Consider the following 24,617-nt stretch of genomic DNA (forward strand, 5'->3'; position numbering starts at 1 on the left):
CAGTTTCACCCCGATTTTATTTGATCGACTAATGTATTTAGGATCCATTATTGGGTCAGGGATTGCCCATTGTTGATTTTGAGATTGTATAAATTTACTCCATACTAGGGGCATTAACAAATTGGTGTTAAAATCCCCTGTAACAATATAGTCAGCTAGAGGCTCATCCAATATTTGCTCCAGTAATAGATTATTTAAGGCATTGATCAGCGCATTCTTTATAAACCTGTTTGGAGGTAAATATACATTTACTAGAGTCAAGATTTTATATGGTATATTTTTACCAGGTTTATAATGGATTTTTAGTGCCAGAAGGTTAGAATTGTTCGTGTGAATTAGCTCATGTTTTGCATTAAGGTCATTTGATACGAAGATTGCTAAACCTCCACAGGGCTGGGCAAATTTCTGATGTTTTACAGCTGGTTCAAAGTAACCCATATGATATTTTAACATAAAGGGGTCAATTGCCCATGTTTCCTGCAATAATATTATGTGGATTTCTGTTGAAAAACTTTGGATTTTAGCTTCCTTCCACTAACCAGAGATACCAGTAATATTCCATGAGCATAACTTCAATTTATACAATACCCCGTAATTTTCTTGGGGTTGGATTTGTGGTAAATTTGGTCAGAGGTCCTTGGAGCCATGAAGAGATGCCTTAATCCAGAGGTCATTTACCTCGTTTCTGTCTGCTTTCTCTGTTGGAATTGAACAAGATTCAACTTCAAGGTTTATTGCCTCTGGGGATTTTTCAATACGGAGAACAACGCTTTAGATTCAATGGACTGAGATTTTTTTTATTACTTTCTGTATGTAAAAGGGGTGTTGGGTAAACCTTTGGCAAGACTTGACTTATTATTATGCCCCAATCACGGAAACAACCATGCTCCTTCAATATGGAGTCTGCTATTGGGCCTCTGGGTACTGTTATCAGTGTTAGTGGCAATGTACCTTCAGAATTTGGCTGGAAGCCTACTGTTTCGATATCTTCTGTTGATATATTACTTAAAGTTGGTTAGTTTTTCATTAGCCGGAGGATATTTCCTCGATTTAGGATATCATGGGGACCTCTAGATTCATATACTGGTTTGAGGGCTATTTGTGTGGTCCTTTTTTTATATATAGTTGTTATCCCAATATTTTCCCTTATTCTGCTATTTTCCATGCAGGTGATCTGCCTGCTCTTCCCTCTTTTTACAATAACTACGTTTTCTTGTAATTTATTATAACTCAGTTCATTCAGCGTTTCATCTCGTTTGGTGTTTATCATTAGACCTTTATTTCCCATTTCGTTATCTACTGGCAAAGCATCATGTTTATTTCAGGTTCTCAATAGATTGGATGGGTTGTATTCTTTGCATTCGCTCTGAATTTGGTCTAGTTGACTCGTGTGGCTATGCACGTCATTCTCCTTGGGGACTAAAGTTCCTAAGACTCTTGTGGGATTGGCCTTATTATCTTTAATCATACTCTGGGTTTGATCATGTTCAATTCCGAAAAAAGTGAGATCATTTATTATGCATCCATTTGAATGAATTTTATTTATTATTGTTTGAGCCTCCTGAAGTGGTTTAGGTTTAACCTCATATACTCTGGAGAATGGATCAGAGGTTACAATTGCACTAGTTGTTTTATCTTCGTTCAGTCTTTGTTTTAACATAGAAGCGAACGGTTTTGCGAAAATGGCGTAATATTCGATCGCTTCAACTGTGTTCTTTGAGAATTTAGCTCATGGCGTCCTAGGATCTCCTCTATTTGAAGTTTTTTGATCATCCTTTTTTTGGTTAATAATCATTGTGTTCTCTTCTACGTTGGTTGTTATTACTTTGGTTTCTAGCGTCCTAATTTCTCCTCCATTTGCTGCTATTTTCTGTTCGTTTCTTTTGTTTGGAGTAGTTGTAGGTCTACTAATTGTGGAATCAAGAGTTCTAGTTCTTCCTTTGTTCGTTTCGACTATATCTGTTTCAATAGATAGCCTATTTTCCTTGTTTACCCTATTTCTTGCTTTCCTTAATTTCTTTTTTGTCTTTTTGTTAGATCAAAAGCCACTGTAACCTCATCCCTGGTATTTTGGATACTCGACAATACTCTGGGTCTGTTGTTATTCTTGGTATATAATGAGTCATCACTTGATTTTGTTTGATTAATCAAATTAGACTTATCACTATTTTTAATGGACCGATCGGTCGGTTGCTCCTGTTTATTTTCCGATATTGAATTTTTCCTAGGTTGGCTTCCCAACCCCTTCCTATCTTCTACAGTCTGTTTGTGAATAACATGTTTGACATCCTCCAGTATTGTGCTTACAACATCTGGAATTCATTCTAATTTGGTTAATATTGGAGCACATATGCATTCAATGCTTGTTTGAGCCTTTTTCTCTTGAACTTTTATTATTAGGTTGTTTAGGTCGGCTAATTTATTCTCAATTCCTGCAACTGCATTTGCCATAAGGCCCAGAATATCAATTTGAATGTCCATTTTTTGTGACAGAGATGCTAGAGCTTCCAGGGTTACTACAGAGATTTGATAATGAATGTCCCAAATTGTTCCGGCATCCATTTTTCCTAATTTCTTTGGATTTGAGTCAAAATGTAATTCATTATTATTTTAGGAACTGTTGTTATAGAGATTCTTCATTACAGTATCGGGAAAGCCTTTGTGAATGATTGATGATGCATGCTTTTGAGATACTCCACTTTGTTGTCAAGGAGTGTTTTCTTTTGTAAATATTGATCCATTTATTAATTTCGATTGGTTTTTATTTGCGGATTCGTTTGCCAATGCTAATACAATACCATTTGCAGATGTGCAGATGGTTGTTGTTGCATACTTCCAATTTGGTTGATAGAACATTCTGGGCTCTGTAAGTGACCATTCTTTGCCTGCTCTAACGATTCCTGCGGATCATATTTTAGCATTGACAACCCGTCGTTTTCTTCTGTAGAGTGGTTTTCTAGTACATGAAAGAGTTTTGCTCCTTTTAATACATTCTTAATAACTGGTTTAGGTGCCAATAATAGATAAAAGGGAGTAAGACGTTTGTTAAGATTTGCGACTGTATTTGCTTCTGGCAGTATCGGAACAGATTCATGACAAGCTCCCTGTATGACGTTAGATTGATTAAAGGGCTCTAAGGATTCCACTGTTTCCCCTGGGCAGTTTTTTGGTTCTTGCACAAATAGATTACAGAATAGATAGTCATTTCCTAAGCCTATATGAGGGTCTATTCCCTCTGGATTGTCTTGCAGCTTAACAGGGGAATTAATTCCAACTTGGACGATTGGGTCCTGGATTACATTCCTTGCTTTTGTTCCATTTGTAGGTTTAAGTGGAGACTGTAAGGATTTAAGATCTTGCTCCGATTGCATAGGCATAGGCATAGTCATAAGTGCCGTTATTGGGTCTTTCATGAATTCAAATTTCTGACGGATTTTTGTCGATTTTTCGAACATCCTAGCAATAGAAGAGATTAGTGACTGAGTGGCCCCCTTTGTTTGCGCTTTTACACAGGCCTTTTTTTGTTGATTGGATGCTTGATTTTTTCGGGTTCGGGCTCGTTTCTTAGGGGAGCCCAATGATCTTTCTTTGCCAGAGCGCATTTTCTAGCCGCAATCATCTTGTCTTGTTTGTTAGGATTTGTTAAGAGTTGCAGATGGGAGTCGCTTGCTAGTGGTTTACTTATATTAACAGAACACACTCCTATATTAGAAGTAAGTTTGAGATGGAGCAAACCGGAGACTGTTGAGACAGCTACCAAAATGTAGAACCGGCTAAAAGAGACTGGAGGGCAGGATCATTGACTGTAAGCTCAACCCCTGCTCACCCCCGACATCTGCCAGCCTCTTCAAAATAAACTGTGTGGTTGTTTTGGTGTGGTTTGGTTTGATCAAGACGCAGGCTTAAATGAAAGTTGTTGAGAGCAGCCAACCTAAACTTCTTCAGTTTACAGCTCCCAGCCAGAGGGATACGAAAGGAGGCAGATGAAATCGGAGGTTGAAAGAACTGGTTACCGCACCATAGAAACCCTCATTTCAGAACAGTAACTCTCACAATTCCCTGTGCCACTCCCTCTCCTGTGGCAGGGTTGAATCTTTTCCTCAATGCTTTGGCTTCTGTTTATACTCTTGACAAATTTCAATGGTACGCAGGGGGCACACAGCTCCCTCTTCCCTCTTCCCTCTTTCCTCTTTCCTCTTTTCTCTTACCACTCAGGGAAGGGGGCAGGGGGAAAATACCAGGTGACGGTAATAAGTCGCTAGGATGTGGGATTCGAGAGACCAGGTTGAAACCCCCACTAACCCTGTCTCCGCCACGGCGTCGCTCTGCCACTGGGTCTACCTCAGGATCGGCCAACTCCCACGGCGCACAGACCGCCTCTCCCGGCACCTGGGCGACTCAGCAGCAATTCAGCCAGGAACCGCACACCGACCCCCGCCTGGTAACCGGGTCTGAAGGGGCGGTCGGGAGCAGCAGAATTGGCTTTCCTACTACGATGTCCCGGCGGTGATGGCGGGGACAGGGGGGAGGGGGCATCAGGCTCTCTCCTTTTCAGCACGCCGCTCTGTCCTTAGCTCTTGTAGTTTCAGTTGTGGTTGCGGCAATGTGGTAAGGCAGTGAAGTGGGAGCGGTATCGCTCAGAGAGCACAAATCGATGGAGCCGCTGGAGCCGCCTGCCGCTTGCCTTAAACCGCGGGACTACAGGAAACAAGGAACAATGGTGGAGAGGTTCAACGGAGCTGCTCCTCGCTCGGCTCTGCTCAACTGGCCACCGGCGGCAGCTAGCAGCTAGCAGCAAAACACGGACTGGACACCGGGTGTAGTCTATGGAAAACCAGTGTCAGTTCCAAGAGATCCTTCCTAGGGGACTTGCCGTCTTTATCTGAAAAACCATTTTGGGGATACAAGGGACCAAAAACATGTAGATTATGTGACGCCGCAGAAGAAGACTTTGTGCATTTGGTCTGCATATGCACCAAAATGATGAATGCGCGTCGGTTATATTTAAAGTTTTTATTTAATGAGCAAGGGATTCGTACATGCAGAACAGCAATCATGAGAAGTTTGGACCCTACTGATCCTCGGCTAAATTGCAAATTGGTGAAGTTTTTGCAATCCCACGAAAACACAGTAAAACAGGCTGTAGGAAGTACCCAAAAACATATGCTATAACAATGTATGACATTGATAAAGAGGTTAGAATTGCAGCAATCATTGACATCTTGATATGTAGAATCATGTTTGCTATATCACCTGCACATCCCACACAATTAACTTATTGAAAACTGCAAAGTACTTGTAATGATGTCCTAATTATATTTTATGCAGATGTATTATAACTCATGGTATGGGATATATTAATATATATTAATGTTTTAATGAAGATGGAGTAACATCTTTTTAAAATGTATACAATCTGTATTTGTATTGTGATGGTTTTTATTAACTAAAAACAATAAACAATAAAATAAATTTAAAAAAAAACATTAGTCATCAGAGAAATACCATCCACACTCAGCACATAACATGTAATGTCTATATATTTGGTGTCTCATTCTCTAGCTACATTGCTGCTACCTAGCAGTGATGAATACAGTGTTATGCTTATCACTGAAAGATGATACACCACCATCAAGAACTACCACCAACAAGAACTTACTTCAGTCCTTCTACTAATCATTCCTACATCCAAAACCAAAACAAAAGCAGCTGACTCCACCTTGCCATCGCAGCAATGCAAGCTAAGGAACTAGTGCACTATCAACAAGGACAAGGCCACAACACTGACTGCATTTGAAGACAGGAGCCTTGAAAATGATGAGGTAAAAAAAAAAAGAAGAATATTCGAGACCATGAACACACCCGCCCAGTAGTGAGGGGCAATGGACTGTAACATTACATAAGGGTGCTGGTCTGTGAAGGAGAGTATAAATACAGTTGGGTATGCTGTCCATTTAACTGCAGAGCCAAAGGCATCTATGACAAAGCGCCAGGCCCAAGAGCACAATCTGTACAAGATTCAACAGGAAGATTCTGGAATGACTGGCAACATCAATCTTTTTTCTCATTAAGTACCAGATGTACAACCATTTATAGCAGTCGCAAAGTGGAAATTGGCCCATTTGCAACCGCTAAAAACGGTTGTAGCATGTGCCAAACTTATTTTGAGAGTTGATAACCTGTTACTGACTTAAAATAGGTTCTGCTAGTCGTTATTAGAAAGTGGTATGCCGAGAGCATCCCTATCCTAATAGCAAGTCACAAGGGGATGTAAGACTGTTTTATGACCAAAAATGCAATCACAAAAGAATACAATTTATAACCAATTTCAAAGTGGTGGTAAGTCAGTTGCAAAGGGGTAGGGGTCCTCAGGGGACCCATTCCCCTTTGTGATTGACAGCAAATATGTTTTTAAAGAGCAAGCAGTGATCCCACGTACCACTGCCTGCTCTTAAAGAAACTGAAACGTTGAACTTTTACTGTTTAAAGTATCTTGTTTTCTTTTAGAGTAAATGGGCTGCATCTTCCCAAAAAAATGTTTTCTTGAAATAGCAGTCACAGACATGGTGACCCCAGCAGGCCACCATCCTTATGGGGCCCGGCATTCCCAATGGGTCGCAAAATGTGACATGCCTCATGAATATTAGTGAGGAAGGTCATTTCCGACCCATTTGGGTATCGCAAACAGTGTCTCATACACTGTTGTAAATCAGTGTTGGTGACGGGTAGTTTGCGAGCCGCATAAAAAATGCAAATTGCGATTCACAAACACTGAGGGTCACATATCTGTCCCGTAATCTTCAATCTACTGCTGGAGGAAGTTGTCATAAGTGCTGATATATCTAGTGATTGGTTAAAGTGACATCAGCACATTTTTCAGTTGGAACCTGTCAATAAATTAATGGAAGGGGTCACTTCTTTCAGTATACAGAGTAACCTCCAACCAAAGTGATCAATCTATTGCTAAAAGCAAAAGCTAGAAGATGCAAGTTTTGAAGGGATGTGGACAGCTGTGGGAGGTTTCCCATCACACATATCCAGAGGGTATCATAGTGTTCTATTCAAATTTATCTTCCAATATTATTGCTGTACATTTTCAAATTAGTGTCTCCTTGTGATACTGTCAGATATTTCATCACTGAGCATTTGTTCAAATGGACGGAGATTAATTTACAAATCGATGCACATCAGCAGAGAAATAAACCGATATGTCCTTCAAATATTGTTGTCCCTTACTGTTTTCTCAGTCATTCTCTGATTGTTTCACTCTGCGAGTATTACTTATTTCTCTGATGGATTACATTTTTTTTCAAACAATTGCACTAACAGTGGGCTCTGTAGTGCAAAAAGTCACATGATTCTATGATTTTCCAACATGTTTTAGGGTCACATATGCTGGCTGCCCAAAGCGAAGTCTTCCAACCCATCACCTGTTGCCCGCCACCGGCTGCTGAACGAGGCCATCTTCACCCTCGATTCCAGTGTGTCCTGCAGCCCCAGAATGAGGCCGTCTTCACCCCTGCCTGTTCGACTCCCTTGGGGGCTACCTTCACTCCCAATGCAGGAGCGAAGCCACAGTTCACACCAGCCTATCGCCTGCTGTGAGGGTGCCCTATTTTCTGTGGCCCGGTGCGAGGTCATCCCTCCCCTTGGCCAGCTGCTGCTGTGAATCCTGCGGCCCGGACCAAGGCCCACCCTGATCGACACCACTGGGTGTAGCCAGTGCTCCTACATCCGGAGTGAGGCCATCTTCCACCCTAGCCTGGTCGCCTGCCTTGGAGGCGACCCTGAACCCTTCAGCCCCGGTGCGATGCAGTCGCAAGGCTGTCTCTCACCATCTCCTGCTGCCCCCGCTGCCACAGCAGTGATCCTTGTTGCTGGATCTGGACTCGCCGCCTCAGTAGGAACCCTGCCTTTCGCCCTTCCTGGTTGCTTGCCTTGAGGGCTGCCCGGTTTACTGCCGCATAAGAACGAGGCCACAGCGAGGCCTCTTCCCCTGCCGCCTCCTGCTACATGCAGCTGTCTACAGCACCTCCTCTAGTATTGCTATTATCTAATAATAACAATCGTCTTTGCCTCTCACATCCTTGGAACAAGACCTCCTCCCACATCCTTGGAGCGAGACCTGATCCCCAGTGCCTGCTATCGTACCGCTGATTGTGACGGCGAGTGTCTGCCATACCCTGCCCGAGTTGGTCAGGCCCCCCCAGTGCTCTTCCATTAGAGGCCTCTGCCCGCTGTGCATGCTTCACAAATGTTTCTTGCCTGCACCGTCCCAGGAGCTCCTACTTGGCTTTCTCCCTGGTGAGCCTCAGCACACGGAGCCCCTGCGGGGAGCTGCCTTTCTGCCTTGCCTGCGCTCAGAATTTGTCTCTCTCTGCCTGCAACTTGAACAGGTATTGCCATGCTCCCTGGGCTCAGACTCTACATAGGTGCCTTCACTCCTGATGCCCCGCAGCTCAGCGGCCATGTCTAATTGTGCTCCAGATCAGCAATCTCTCTGAATTAACACTTTGACCTTGCCTGCAGCCTACCAGTTAATCCTCCTGGCTTTAGCTCGATCCCCTTCTTTCTCCAGTATGGCAGGCTCTTGCCTGAATGCAACAAGGAGAAACTCTCAAACCATCATAAACCCTCCTAACCTCTCCAGGACTACTGCTAAAATCTTAAAGCATATCCTCCTGAGAAGACACCTTTAGACTCTGATCTCCAACCTGTACTTCTAAGCTGTACTTCATCACCAATGACCATATGTGTTACTAAAGAAAAACAGGACTATAGTGTGCAGCCATGTCAAACCTACATAGTGTACATGAATCACTATGTTGCCAAACTGACGATTGTGCCATCCCAAAATCTTAGAGCTGACCTTACCATTACGTTATATAAAAATAGCACTGTTCTGATCCAAGCACCAGACAAAGACCTCAATAAAATCGCTGACTTCTTCACAATCTTTAAAAAGCAAGTACTTGCCTCCTATCTCTCCATGCACCCCCTATGCCTTACGTTTATGTCTACGAAAGCTGCAGCTACTCCCTCATGCACCCCTTCACTTTTTCTTAAAGGTTGGGCTGGCACGACTCTCCCCATTGTTTTCCCCAGTCAAAAGGAATCTATGGGCGCATCTCCTCTAGATCTGTTAGAGAACTTCCCTCCACTCCACCCACCCTCCGTCATCTTACAACAAGGCAACGCCGTCGCTCCCCTCTTCCGATCCTCGCTCCTCTGGTATACTCTTAGTGTCTAACACACAAGCCACTCACAGCTCACCTGACACCCACCCCAACATCCCTATGACCACCCTGCTGAGCATGCCTAGCCCTTCTCACACCCCTCCTCTCAGAAACCTATCCTTAGAGTGGTCGAGCTCCTTTACCAGGCTATCCACTAATGCCAGCTGAACTAGTCCTGACTCACAGATCCCCTTTCCACAAGTACAACTTTCAATTATGGACCTTGAAACTCAGAGAAGCCAATATTGCTCAGAGCATCCATAAAACCATTCTCGATTTAAAGAGCATCCTTCACCTCACTGAATACACTATCTCAAATATCAAGCTCTCCCATAACTCAGTTTTTCCCCCACTCACCAATCCCTTCCTCCAACTCATGCCGCTGGCCAACAGATACCTTCGCCCTTACTAGCATCCCAACTATCTCTCTGAGGATTAACTTCTAGCCCTCCTTTATCATATAAGACCTCTCCTGACGCCCCAGTCCTCTAGAAAAGAAAGATGAATAATTAAACCACACGGTCTTCAATAAACACTAATGGATCATCTACTCTCCGTAACAGCAATAGCTTAGTGCAAGTACCCTTATCCTCCCCTACTTACAACACAAGCTGCAGCCCTCCACTCTCTTGCCTCCTATTTAGCTGCTAATCAGCAGCAAAGCATGCCTACGACATTGCCACACTCATCCTGAGCCAAAAAACTGACGTAGCATTCCTAACTGAATCATGGCTCAACGAATCAGCATCACCTTACCTAGATTTATTGGTCCTGCCAAATTATAACATCATAAGGCTTGACAGGGAAATAAAGAAAGGGGGAGGCATTGCTTGCTTCTACTGCTCAGGCCTCTTTGTTACAGATCTTCACGCAGACCCCACCGATTCCTGCGAATATCTTGCACTCTCCATATGTAACAACGCTACCCAGTTGTGCAAACTGCACACCTTCTACCACCCTTCAGGCAAGAAAGGCACATTAATCGACCTCCTCATGGAAATAATTACAGCTAAGGTTTCCCCTCACTCCAATGACATTTTCCTCTGTGACTTTAATCTGCACTGGAATGGCCTCAATGACCCTCAGGTCAAAACCCTCAAAGATTTCCTTGCTGACCAATCACCTACTCAACCCTGCACATTGCCAACTCCCACGAAAGACTCCACGCTGGATTGGATCATTGCTAATGCAACAGCGGTCAGGCTTAACTCAATAGAACCATGCGACTGGTCAGACCACCACATGATTTTCTTCCTAACGCTTGGCATCCACAAGAAAAGGCCAGCGCAACCTGTGAAACCAAAACTCTGGCTCAGAGACACTGTAGTGTAGTTCCTAGTTTCCCACTAGGCCCTGGGCATTGGAATAACATAAACAGTAGTATAGACGTAGAAGTGCGGATCTTCCAGGCCTCCACTGACTATGCTAAACTTAATTGGGTGTGTTACCAATTAGCTCAGAGGTCACTGGAAACCTTCTTCTCTGCATAGGAAGTGATCAGCTTCCCTGGCACAGACAAGAAGGGATTCAGTTTTCCAACAACCGTGCAACATGACAACTTTGCTCCTCAGATCAAGAGTCGGTCTCTAGGGTCGTGTGAAACAATAGACAGGTATTTCACTCAGTCAGATTAGTGCAGATTACTTTCACAATATGTAGAGAATAGAGAGACGGGCGTTTTGTCAATAAAGGGTTAACATTTATTGAACAGTCTTTCTTCTCGTACAAGAGAAATGTATTGCCACAATTGCAAGACTTGTTATGATAAAAAGTACGTACAGTAAGATAAGTATTGCGAAATAATACTGTAAAAGCATTGATATGGTTTCTTAGCCATACAATGGTTTAAAAGTAATAAAACATATATACAGTTATATATACATTAGGCTAAAATACTCAACTGGTGCTTCTAACTACGCCTACCCCAGTGTGCCTGACCTAAGCCTAACACGTGGAAGGGGAGTAAGTAAGTAGCTTTAAGTTAAGTTGGTTTTGCCAAGGTTTGCTTCAAGAATTCTCATCTAAGGGTTTAGTCAACACCATACCTCTGAATAGAATGATGGAGGTCTGGTATCTCCTTCAGGAGGCACTCGGTATCCCAGTCACCCACGAGGGCAGACTAGAAACGCTGGAGCTGGATTTCTCAGCAGAAGAAAGGCAGCGTCTCTCTTCAGCGCGTCGAGGAGGAGGAGGGGGGACAGCGTCCGCGGGCAGTTGGCATCTGCTGGGCTTCTTCGCAGAGGGACGGCTGTTCAGCTCCTAAGCTCACCACACCATCGTTCGCGCTTTAGCAGCGATAATGGTATCAGTAGCTTCACCAACAGCAACGGGGCAGCAGCAGCATCAGCGTACTGCATACAGCATACAACAGCAATGGGACACCAGCAATTGCTTAAGGCAACGTTGGTAGTATTTATACCTGACAGGTGCCTGGTTTGACGCAAGTTTGCTGGACATAAGACGTCAATTTAAGATGTCACTAGGAAGTGATAGCTATCAGTTGCTCATTAGAGTTCCATTACTAATCAAAACACAGCAAGCGGGGATTTCCAGGTTTGCTGAGTTTTTATCTTGTTGAAGAACTCGGAGTGTTAATCTAGGAATATCAGATAGTGACTTCTGCTCTGTCATTGCACTAAATGGTTGCAAAGGAAGTGGCAGAGAACTATTCTGGAATGTGGCTCTGTTCATGTGAGGCCAGAGATGACTTTCTCAATATCGCACTTGAACGGTTATGCCAATATAGGGAATAAATGGATTTATAGCCGAATAGGGGCATAAGGTCACAGTATCGATCAGGAACCTAGATAAACACGCAACACCCACTCCACGTTTTCATGTCAATCAAATTACTAAAACTAGAGCAATAGAATGCATGTGTAACATTGCCCACCCCAAAATACATAAATGCAATCGAAATAGGCGTATATTGTAATACGTGAAATGTAGGTACTGTACGCTTTTTTGAAGCATAGAAATAATTCAAAAATTATTGCATATGAAATCAATGAATGATTATGCAAAAAGAATTACACATGAAGTATCTCTGGAACAGAAGAAGGGCGAGATAAATCATCACATATAAATGCATTGCAATAAATGTGCTAGTCGTAGTACAGGAGTCTCAACGAATGCCGTCATCAGGATTGGTAGCCGCTGGGGACAACACAATGCGTGAGCCGTTATCGGACTGAGCAAAGTATCGACGTCCATTGGTACTGCTGATGGAAGTGAAAGACAGATGTCCAACACGCACTCATCTCCGCATAGCATACATCGAAGTACCGGTAAGATACAGTTCTGCCATATAGGTCTGAATGAAAGGAACCAGGTCATGTTTAGATCTCTCAGCCTGGCCAATCCAAGGACATTAGTTATCCTGTCCCAGTAGCGCATTGCTAGGATTGTCTCTTCCATTCCCATGGGAGCTATGTCTGAGTTTCGGCTTGCCATAACGAAGCAGGAGGGCCAAAAATAAAATCCCTGCTACAAGTCCCAAAAATAAGGGTATGCCGCCAAAAACAGAGTGAACAAAATTAGGAACGATCCTCAAAATTGCTTGAAAGGGTGTTAGCAGTCCCGTAAAAATCGACTTAAATATGCCTGGGATGCCTGTAGCACTAGACATGTTAAGGAGTTGGCTGAGCATTTCTACGAAATGCACGGGGCAATTTGTTGATAAAAGTTCATGAACTTCAGTAGCTGTCCTTGCAACTAGAAGATCATACGTCTCTCTTGATGACGTTATTGGCACTGGTGTCTGCAAAAGCACAGACTTCATTTTGCTTAAAGTATCAATTCGTATAGAATAGAGATTCAGACGAGGCCAGATGGGAGTCACTGTGTCTGCAGGCCCACTCGGGAACAATGCCTGCATACAGCATTTGACCATGGATGTTACGCTTACTAGATAACTTTTCCCTGGCACAAGGCCACAACATCTGTGATCCGTTCTAAGAATGTAACTCCCGTTTGCAAGTTGCATAAAGAAGGGCTCTATCTGAGTTGCAGGTGTGACTAGCTGGTGGCATGAAAGGTTGTTAGAATTTCCATCACATGCTCCGTGTAAATTAATACCCTGACACAAAAGTGTACCGCTCAGTGAATGTTTACAGTTGTTACCACTAAGAAATACATTTTAGTCACTGTCACTATAGCAAGAATGTGTGTATGGTAATTTCCATTCTGATTTTACATATCCTTTACCCAATTGTTCATACTGGCCAGTAGGTATGTACTCAAGGCATTTTTTAAATCGGAAAGTTGTTATCGGAATAGTGATAATTCCGTGTATTATCCATTCAATGACAGGACTCTCTGACATTGTCAATGGTAATCTCTCAAGTTTTTCGATGCTCAGGATTGTATAGTCTGCTCCTTTTTGTGCCAAACTGATCTGTTTATCAGTAAGGTTAAAAATGGAAAATAATGACGTTGTGTTGATTAAACGCCAAGGCACATAGCCTGAACGAAGATTTTGCAGCGTCCAGCCCAATTGTATAATAGAACGCATTTGTGACTGGCCATGTTGTAACATTAGCAAGTCTCTATCTATCACATCAAAGGCAGAGGATACAATATTGTCCAACGAATATATTCTGGAGGACAGAGTCATTAACCCATTGTCCACTACAGAAAGTGATTTCTCCAAATTAATACGATCAATTTCTCGTATTTTTTCTGCTGTTTCAATTTGTGTGACTTTCCAAGCCTCGTTGTAAGCAGCATAGATACTGGTCGCTATGAAACGCTTTTGACGCTGTTTGCGTGGTCCAAGAATGAAATCGCGCAAATCAGCACCATCTTTTAGTAAAGACAAGTGTTGCTTAATTTCAGCCAGTGTGGATGATGTTAGCCATTCAAGGCAGAGTTTCCCTACACTGTATGTTGTTATTATCCCTGGATGTTGTCTCTGGGAGTCTCTAGGGTCTAGTCTGGTCATTTTTAACCCCTGTGTTTTATTCAGGAATCTATCTTGACGGCTGTTTGTGTCCGTAGGCCAGATTAACCACTTTTTCCAATCAGGATGTGTTCTGTTAAAATGTAAAATTTGTGATACGTCTAACTCAATATCTGCAGATATATTTTCAGGTATTGGCTTTGGTATAGACGGTTTGTTAAGGTCTTTGATCTTAGCTAGGCCAAGACAGGATGTTTGGTGTATTGTGTCATTTAAAAACATCATTTGTTCTGGTATCATGCAGGTTCTGAATAGTTCTTCAAGGCCTTGTACCTGCCAATCTTTTGTACCCCAAATTGTTTTCGTTTCAATGTTATCTTTCCAATAATCAAAACCAAATGTCATCATTTTGTCATAAAATGCTTCTGAATATATCAATTTAGAATTTGTCAGCATTGTTTTCATTCCTGTTTTATCTAACAGTTTGTAATAAAACGTTTCTGCATTACTGGTGTTAAACCCTGAGAAGTATTTGAATTTCTCAAAAAATGCTTTAGAACTGCTTTTAGGTGGTGTAGCACAATGTTCCCATTGATTATACATAAAAACATTTCTAGGCTGTGCAGATCTATGCAAATAATGATCACCATAATGTGTGTAGCAGAATAACTGCTCATAACTAGATGAACCTTGTAAATAATCATGATCTGTGAATCTAGCTGACATTACTAAATCAGACATCATGTCATTAATACTGTTAAAGTCCCAATCATCAGAGAATGTACTTGGTTTTACAAAGTCACTTAAGGAAACCTTCAGTTGATGAGGATACTTCAGGATTTCGACCGGACCATATATCTCATAGTCAGTTTTCTCCCATACTACCCCACCAGGTATTGGAATTGCTGTGACATTTACTGTTGACAGTTCTCTTTTCTTCACATGGGATGATCTGTGTGGTTTGAGGACTAGGTTGATGTTCTGACTTGCTGTGTCCATTGTACTATATTTTCCCTCAATGAATTTTCCCAAACACAGTACCATGATGAGCCAAAGCAGGAGGAAAAATACACCTAGACCGAACCAGAACTCTAACCATGGGGAAACAAGGTAGATTTCCTTCAGTTGATGAAAGAGTTCCTTTGCTTTTTCTTTAAAAGTCTTTTTTGTTTCTGGCATCACTTCGGGGTCGTTTTGATCTTCAGAGAAGTTGTCGAAGTTGATGAAATAACCAGAGGCAGTTCTGTCAATTGATGGGATTGTTCTTTCAATCTGTCTTTCGGTAGCATTTTCTGATGCCACATTAGTGTATACTGGTGTTGTTTCTTGACGAACTGTTTCAATCTGTGTTTCAAGAGGCACGAGTTCCATGGCATTATTGCATAGTCCTTCACCGTGCACTGCAGGCTGATCGAATGTGATTAGTCTTTCAGTTTGAACCTCTTGGATTGTTGCAAGTTTGGGTATTCTGTTGTTTCTTGGGAGTCCACTGGGCCTACTGTTGATTATAGGCCACATGCTTGTGGTTTTACCAGGTCGATAGACACGACTCTGTTCTCCTTTTTACCAGCAAGGGGCGGTAGTACAACTGATCTTGTTCCGGTGACTGCCAAGACAGGTACTGCTTTTCTGTAAGAAGGCCCAAATTCCTTCTTCACCGCGATCTTTTCTCTGACTAGATCCCCAATCTTTGGAATCCAGACAGGCCTTGCTGGGGCTGTTGCTTGTGGTGCCTCGTCAGTGGTAGATGGCTGTTGCTTTAACTTTATGTTGCTTAAGGATTTTCTTGTTTCATTCAGTTCCTGTAAAACAGCCAAACGATCCTTTACATCAAAGTCTGTTGTTTTTTCTTGTACCACTGACATCTGACTATCGAGGTCCTGAATGTTCATTCTAATTCCGAACAATAGTTCGTATGGGCTGAAACCTTTTAGAGAGTTTCTTGGCAAGTTATTAAGACTAGTCTGGACACTTATTAAATGTTTGACCCACCCCGCGCCTGAACCTAATACCTTCGCTGTTATAGATCGCTTTATGTCACAGTTTTTTCTTTCTACCACACTATTCCCTTCGGGGTGCGACGGACAAGAATACCGCAACCCAATTCCCATGCTGGCCATGGCCTCCTTATCCACATGGCTGCTGCGGGGATTTTTCCCCAGTGCTGCAAATTGCCATTTTGCTGTTTCCATGACGAGCTCAGCTCGTCATCAGCACACGACACCCGTGGGTGATGACGAGCTGAGCTCGTCATCAGCATCAAAAGGGTTATAAGCTCGAGAACTGAAAGCAGGACCCTGGTCAGAATGGAACGTGGTAATTGCGTATGTGCCGATAAAGACTCGCAAATCTTTTATAACCGTTCTAGCGTCAGCCGAGCGCAGGAGGCTACATTATTTAAGTGTGTTTAGCCTTAACTGTGTACAATGGGACGCGCTTCTCTTCTTTGATTGCGCAGATAGACCGCCTTATGCTGTCTAGCAGGGATCCTGAAACTACACTGCCCTGTTCATTACTGCGATCTCTGTTGCAGTTTTCACAATTTTGAGCAAAACATTGAATATCTATACTCATTCCTGGCCACCAGTACTCTGATTGTAATTCTTTCAGAGAAACCTTGATTGTTTGGTGTCTCAGACCCAACCCCATGTGTGCTTCCAGTAAGAGGAATCCCCTCCTGCTCCTGTTTGGAATTACTCTGTCCCCCACTCCAGGGATTCGAGCAAAAGGAACGGAGTTTGCATCGATTGCGTATGCATAATTGAGTGGATAGTTCACGGGTAGTGCTGCACAGTCGCCTTTTACGGTCGTTTTTACTGCCAGCATGGTTTCCCCGTCTATGTATTTTTCTGTACGCTTTTTTGTGGCTACGGAAGCCGGTTTAGTTGCTTCCGCTATGGCTGTATTAGCCAATGAATTCCCTGCAACGTGAACGCCATCACGTTGAAGACTCTGTGCGTGAATCACGTGAGTCTTTTGTAGTTCTTTGTGTAAAAGAGCTACCTGTTTCCAGAGCAATTTATGCTTTATTGTGGCACCTGTGTCATCTTTGTAATTGTTTTCAATCCACCTCTGCAATTTATTGTTGTAAGAGTTGACGCAAAAATGAGAATCGCACACGATAAGTGTCGGGAATTCACGTTCTGCATTTTCGAGCGCCATCTTTAAAGATTTGATTTCAGTTCTCTGAACCGAACAGTTTCTTACAGATTCAGTTTTTGTTACTTTCCGTCTGAATTTACCGCACAGCCAACGACCTTTAATGATCGCACATGCTGCATCGTAGGATTTTCTTTCTATGTTGAAATGCTGTACAAATCCATCTGTATAGATTATACAGGCGTATTGTGGGAGAGGCAGAATTTTGATTGGCAGAGGATATTCTTCTTCATATTCTAAATCATTCAGTTCTTTGAATTGCGGGGCGAAATAGTATTTCACGTCTTCCGCTCCTAGAGAATCTACACACTGTATCCATTTCGGATCCAGTGACACTGTAGGCAGGTTTACTGGGCTGAATAGCGCCTCGATGGCGGATTCCGCTGTGAGGATATTAATCCGTTTGCTGTGTGCTAGTTCTCGTTCATTTGCTAATGCGATTTGCACTGCATTCACAGTTCTTTCTGTGTGACTGAATGTTTCTTCTGCTTGTGTGTACAAGTGAGATTTAATTGAAATAGGTACCTTTTCTCCCTCATTAGAGGTTAGGTACGTGAATCTGCATCTTCCTGAGATGACTCGGATTACAAGATCGCGTGTATTGTCACGTGTATCTAATTTTGTTTTTGCTAACATGTCTGTTTGCAGTGATCTCAAAATTTCTGTGTGTTTTTGAGTCCAATTGATTTGTTTAAAATCAGGTTTAATTAGTTCGTAGAGAGGTTTAACCCTCTCTGCGTAATTTAGAATGTATGTTCTCCCGAAATTCAGAAAACCTAGAATGGATTGTAAATTCTTCAGCGTTTTTGAAGCTTGGAGTACAGCGCACTTCTCTAAGAAGTTGTCCGCTAGGCTTTTCCCTTCACTTGATAATTCGTACCCTAAAAATAGTACCGTCAGATGGGCAATTCGAGACTTTTTGAAGTTGAAATTGTTACCCTCTGCTGCGAACCCAAGAATAATGGTGTTCACAAGTGAGTATCCAAGTCGTCGTCTGTGAGATAGATATCATCTACGTAAGATAATGCCTCATCATCATATATTTGTAGTAACTCTGTTACCCTAGCTGAGAATAGTCCTGGGCTGTTCTTGAACCCCTGTGGGAGTCGACAGAATTTTTTCTGCGACCCAAATGCAGAGAAAGCGGTCAAATATCTGCTTTCCGGTGCAATGTTTTGACAAAAGAAACCATTGGATATGTCTAATGTCGTTTTATATTTTTTCCTAACTATGTTATTCATTAGGGCTGCACTATGCGAGTTTTGTACTGCAAAAGTTTTGCAACATGTATTAAGATGTCTGTAGTCCAAAACTAGACGATATGAATTGTCTGGCTTGGAGACAGGAAACAAAGGATTGTTCATTTGAGAGGTGCATGTTTCAATCACCCCCTGGTATTCAAGTTGATCTAAGATCTCCCTGACTTGTTTTTTAGCTTCTTGCTTAATGGGATACTGCCGTTGGGCAGTTGGTTCACTTTTTAATTGGATTTTGTGAGGAGTTGAGTCCTCATCCCATCCTACATTATTTTTATATAATGCAGGTGCCTGGGCCACTGCCCATTTCCTTGCATATGTATATTTTTTGTGAATCGGAATGTGATTCGAGAAGGCAGGCATAATCACTTCTTCGCCACGAGGGCACTCCCTGACAAACTCTGGGGGCCAATCTTTTTCAGCTAACAGAATATCATAGCCTTTTGAGAGTTTATCCAAAATAGAACCCTAATTTTCCTAGTCTTATCACCCTCTATACGCAATGTAATTTCGTATATCTTATGGGGCTCGCTAAGTCTGGTGTCGGCAGTTTCAACCTGAATGTATTCATTCGTGTCCACTGTCTCCAGATGACTCATCAAGATCTTGCGCGCTATACTGATTTCTGCTGCACTGTCCAACATTGTCAATGCCCACTCCCCGTTTTTCAACTGTGTCCTCAGTATTCTCGGCATGGTTGATTACTCTAATACTGGCTACCTTCTTTTTTGAAAATTGAGATTTTTTACTCTGAGCAGGTTCCTTGTCTTTGGACTTGGTGTGCTCTCCTGGGTCTGACCGTCCTCTTCTTTCTGAATTCTGTGGAAAAGATCGAGAGGGACGTGCATCAATACTTTGATATCTATCAGGTTTTTTCAGATTATCCCTATTTCTAAGGGTATATCTTTTCTCAGACGGCTCCCTCTGGGGAGACTGGCGTTCTCGAGTCGGAGTTCTTTCCCTCCGTCGAGGAGACCTTCCTCTGGACTGGAAAACTTTTTCCTTGGGAGTGGATTGTTTATTTCCATCCCAGCTCTTTTTAGGAGTGTTTAAATTATTTTTAATAAATAATTTTTCAGGATTTTCGAGCAGTTGGGGCTTTACGGGTTTCCCACCCAAGCTGTCTCTACCTAATTCTTCATAGCATTTTTCTATGATTTTGGCAAGCTCAACAGGATCTTTTATATCTGTTTCCTTCAACTTCTGGCGGATCGCCACAGATGCTGCTTCTCCTTTTATGTTGGCTAATAATATAGCCGAGACCTGCTTGAAGTCTTTCAGTAATTTCATACCTAGATTTAAAGCGGGCTCTGGACCGTATTCATTTTGAATCTGTTTTAGCACTTCTGGTATTACCGCCATAGACGGAACACCGTGTGTTTTTGTGTAAATGGAAGCAAAGACTGTACCCCAAGTGTCGCAGTCCTCCACGTGTGGTGCGATTCCCATAGGAAGGCAGATGATCAAGATTCTGTGTTTCTCTATAGGGGTAGTATCAGGAAATACTGCCTCTATTTGAGTGATTTTCTGTGCTAACCAGAAAGGAATTTGTTCCCGTTTTACGGGTGTTTTACCAAGACATGACTGTATGTTCTGTGGTGTAATTTTATTAGTGTTCCCCTGATGAGGGGTCAGCTGTGGTACATTAACAGCTGGCTGGACTGTTGCAGTCCGCATTACATATTGGACTAATTGCCTATGTATTTTAATTAATGTTTTTAGCTGTAGTAACAGCTCTTCCTTTGACATTTTTACAATGTCCGGATGTGGTGTGTAGCTGGCTAGAACCGGCCACGTTGCTCCTGGTCTACCTAGTGGACCGAGCCTGGTAATGTGATCATTGTGTTTTAGGGCGCCATTAAACCAGAGCAGGTGCTCTTGAAATTTAAGTGGAATTTCAATCTCCTCGAAAGGAGCGTACTCTTCCGGAGGTTCCTCTATTTTGTAATAGTGAAACTCTTTTGTTGTAGCGTTTGCCGCTGGAAAGTTTATCCATGAATAGAATACCTCTGTCTGCCGATACTCGTGAGCCTCTATCAAGAAAATTACTGTACCACCTTGTGGTGTCAGTCCGTTTTCTATAAGTTTTAACGTTATAGATTTTCTTAAGTGGACCGGGATGATAATAGCATCCAGGTCTGTGTGTTCGGGACCTTGCTGAGTCGCATCTGCTGCGGCCCCAGTGGTTCCGTTTTCTCCTGGCATTGTATAAATGCAGGTTTTGCAGAGTTGGTCTCCAAGGAGACAAAGATTAGGTGCACAATATTTTGGAACACTGTATCCTTCAACGTTGAATAAACCAGAGCTTTACATAGGAATCTCTTCCTACTGAGTTCGGGCGGATTTTAACCTTTCACCCACTCCAGACGTCTATTGGAGTATTTACGGGAGAAAGGGGTGTGAAATATGCACAACTGAGTTACTCTAACGTCTTGCGTTAGTTTATCGCCTTACCAAACGTTTGGGCGCCATGTAGTGTAGTTCCTAGTTTCCCACTAGGCCCTGCGCATTGGAATAACATAAACAGTAGTATCGACGTAGAAGTGCGGATCTTCCAGGCCTCCACTGACTATGTTAAACTTAATTGGGTGTGTTACCAACTAGCTCAGAGGTCACTGGAAACTTTCTTCTCAGCATAGGAAGTGATGAGCTTCCCTGGCACAGACAAGAAGGGATTCAGTTTTACAACAACCGTGCAACATGACAACTTTGCTCCTCAGATCAAGAGTCGGTCTCTAGGGTCGTGTGAAACAATAGACAGGTATTTCACTCAGTCAGATTAGTGCAGATTACTTTCACAATATGTAGAGAATAGAGAGACGGGCGTTTTGTCAATAAAGGGTTAACATTTATTGAACAGTCTTTCTTCTCGTACAAGAGAAATGTATTGCCACAATTGCAAGACTTGTTATGATAAAAAGTACGTAGAGTAAGATAAGTATTGCGAAATAATACTGTAAAAGCATTGATATGGTTTCTTAGCCATACAATGGTTTAAAAGTAATAAAACATATATACAGTTATATATACATTAGGCTAAAATACTCAACTGGTGCTTCTAACTACGCCTACCCCAGTGTGCCTGACCTAAGCCTAACACGTGGAAGGGGAGTAAGTAAGTAGCTTTAAGTTAAGTTGGTTTTGCCAAGGTTTGCTTCAAGAATTCTCATCTAAGGGTTTAGTCAACACCATACCTCTGAATAGAATGATGGAGGTCTGGTATCTCCTTCAGGAGGCACTCGGTATCCCAGTCTCCCGCGAGGGCAGACTAGAAACGCTGGAGCTGGATTTCTCAGCAGAAGAAAGGCAGCGTCTCTCTTCAGCGCGTCGAGGAGGAGGAGGGGGGACAGCGTCCACGGGCAGTTGGCATCTGCTGGGCTTCTTCGCAGAGGGACGGCTGTTTAGCTCCTAAGCTCACCACACCATCGTTCGCGCTTTAGCAGCGATAATGGTATCAGTAGCTGCACCAACAGCAACGGGGCAGCAGCAGCATCAGCGTACTGCATACAGCATACAACAGCAATGGGACACCAGCAATTGCTTAAGGCAACGTTGGTAGTATTTATACCTGACAGGTGCCTGGTTTGACGCAAGTTTGCTGGACATAAGACGTCAATTAAAGATGTCACTAGGAAGTGATAGCTATCAGTTGCTCATTAGAGTTCCATTACTAATCAAAACACAGCAAGCAGGGATTTCCAGGTTTGCTGAGTTTTTATCTTGTTGAAGAACTCGGAGTGTTAATCTAGGAATATCAGATAGTGACTTCTGCTCTGTCATTGCACTAATTGGTTGCAAAGGAAGTGGCAGAGAACTATTCTGGAATGTGGCTCTGTTCGTGTGAGGCCAGAGATGACTTTCTGAATATCGCACTTGAACGGTTATGCCAATATAGGGAATAAATGGATTTATAGCCGAATAGGGGCATAAGGTCACAGTATCGATCAGGAACCTAGAAAAACACGCAACAACACTTGGGCCCTCATTAGGATGGTGGGCGGACTTTGCCCGCCCGCCATCCTCACGGTACTTGGGACCGCCCGCCATAAGGGCGCATCCTGCATTTTTAATATTGTGTTGGGCGGTGCACTCAGCACCGCCTGCCACAATGCTAAAAATGCATGTATGCTATTGCATACACAAAGCGGCAGGCACCGCGCGGTGCCTGCCACTTTGTATATGCAAATACCACAGGTACCCCCTCTTGTGCACCCCCCACACCGCCTTCACCATGGGGTCCCGCAGGGGACCCCTGAAGTAAAGACCGCCTGCCTTTCCGTGGCGGCATTGCCGCCACGGAAAGGCATCTGTTTCAGCCCATTGTAATATGGCTGGCGGTGTCTGATAGACACCGCCACCATATTAAACCTTTTCTGCCCTGGTAGCCTTGCGACCGGGGCGGAGAAGTGGCGGACGGTATTTCCGTCCGCCGCGGTCCCCCCGCCAAGGCAATATGGCGGGGAAATGGCTGGCGGGTGGACCAGGATGTCGGGCGGATCGCCACCACCTGCATGGCAGTGGCGATCCACCCGACATCCTAATGGGCCCCTAAGAGCCTAGAACTCGAGAAACTGGCTGCAAATTGCGAGAATGACCTCCCCTCCACCCCTCCAAATCTATCAAATGTCAATGACTTTACAGAGCACTACAACTCGACCATGTCTGACATAATTGATGATCTTGCCCAGCTGAAGCTAAAAAGATCCCAAACCAAGGACAAAAACCCCTGGTTCAATGGATCACTCAACACTGAAAGTAGAACTATCAGGCTAACAGAAAGAAACTGGGGACATCACCCGTCAGCATCCCAACTAAAATTTCTCCGACGGACCAGAAATGCATAGAACAGGAACATCCTCAAATCCAAAAAAAGAGTTCTTCAGACCAAAACTGGAAAACTCCAAGAACAGACCTTGTTAGCTCTTTGAAATGGTGAAACACTAATCAAACAAACTGGTAAAACCTTCAAAGAAACTACAAAATCTATAATAACCTGTGAGGAGTTCTCCTCCTTCTTCACAGCCAAAATTAACTACCTAGGTAACAAGCTTAACTCTGCCACCATCTTCCTGCCAGGACCCATCCCTCTTCTCATCCCCCCCAGGCAACACCCAAAAACCAAGCAAACTGGTCCAATTTCAAGTTATATGACGACTATTTCATCTTGAAAATTCTATCCTCCTCAAAACCGAATAGCCACTTTAATGACCCACTCCCCTCCAACTGCTTGGCCACGACCTCCCATGTATCATTCCCATTTGGACTACAATAATCAACGCTTCCCTACTACATGGGTCCATACCTGACTCTCTAAGAACCAGTCAAGTCATCCCCATCTTAAAAAAAACGTTTGAATCCTGCTATTCCAGACAGTTTCAGATCAATCTCCAATATTTAAATTGTAGCTAAAGTTCTGGAGAAATGTGTGCAACTTCAACTGAGCTAACACATCACCAATTTCAAACTTTTAGACTAATTCCAAACTGGGTTCAGGCCTGGGCACAGTTTGGAAACGACTATTCTCCATATTGTAGACAATGCTCTTCAAGCCCTTGACCAAGGCAAAACATGTCTCTTAATTCTACTGGATTTATCCTCTGCATTCGACGCAGTCAACCAGGAGAAACTACTTGAATGCGTCGAACACAGGGTGGGAATAGGGGCAACCTTTCTTGAATGGTTTGAATTCTTCCTCCGGAACTGCTCCCAGAGATTCTTAGTCAACAGTAATCTATCTGCTCCTTCTCCGATAACAATCAGAGTCCCCCAAGGCTCAACTCTTTCCCCAACCCTCTTCAATCACTACCTAGAATGGTTAGCTGAAATACTATGTACTGCCAACATCTCCTTCCACATGTATGCAGATTATCTCCAGAATTTAATATGGATGCTCAACCCTATCTGGCCTACCCAAGATCTCCATGGCCCACCTAAAAGCTTGCCTCAATGCCACAGCAAGACTTAACAGGCTCAAACAAATTCGACCACATCTCACTGCACCTGAAGACACTGAACTGGCTTCCTCTTGAAGCAAGAATCCAACTCAAACTGGCATGTATCACGTAC

This window comes from Lissotriton vulgaris, chromosome 4_1 (assembly GCF_964263255.1).
Source record: "Lissotriton vulgaris chromosome 4_1, aLisVul1.2, whole genome shotgun sequence".
Lineage (NCBI taxonomy): Eukaryota > Metazoa > Chordata > Amphibia > Caudata > Salamandridae > Lissotriton > Lissotriton vulgaris.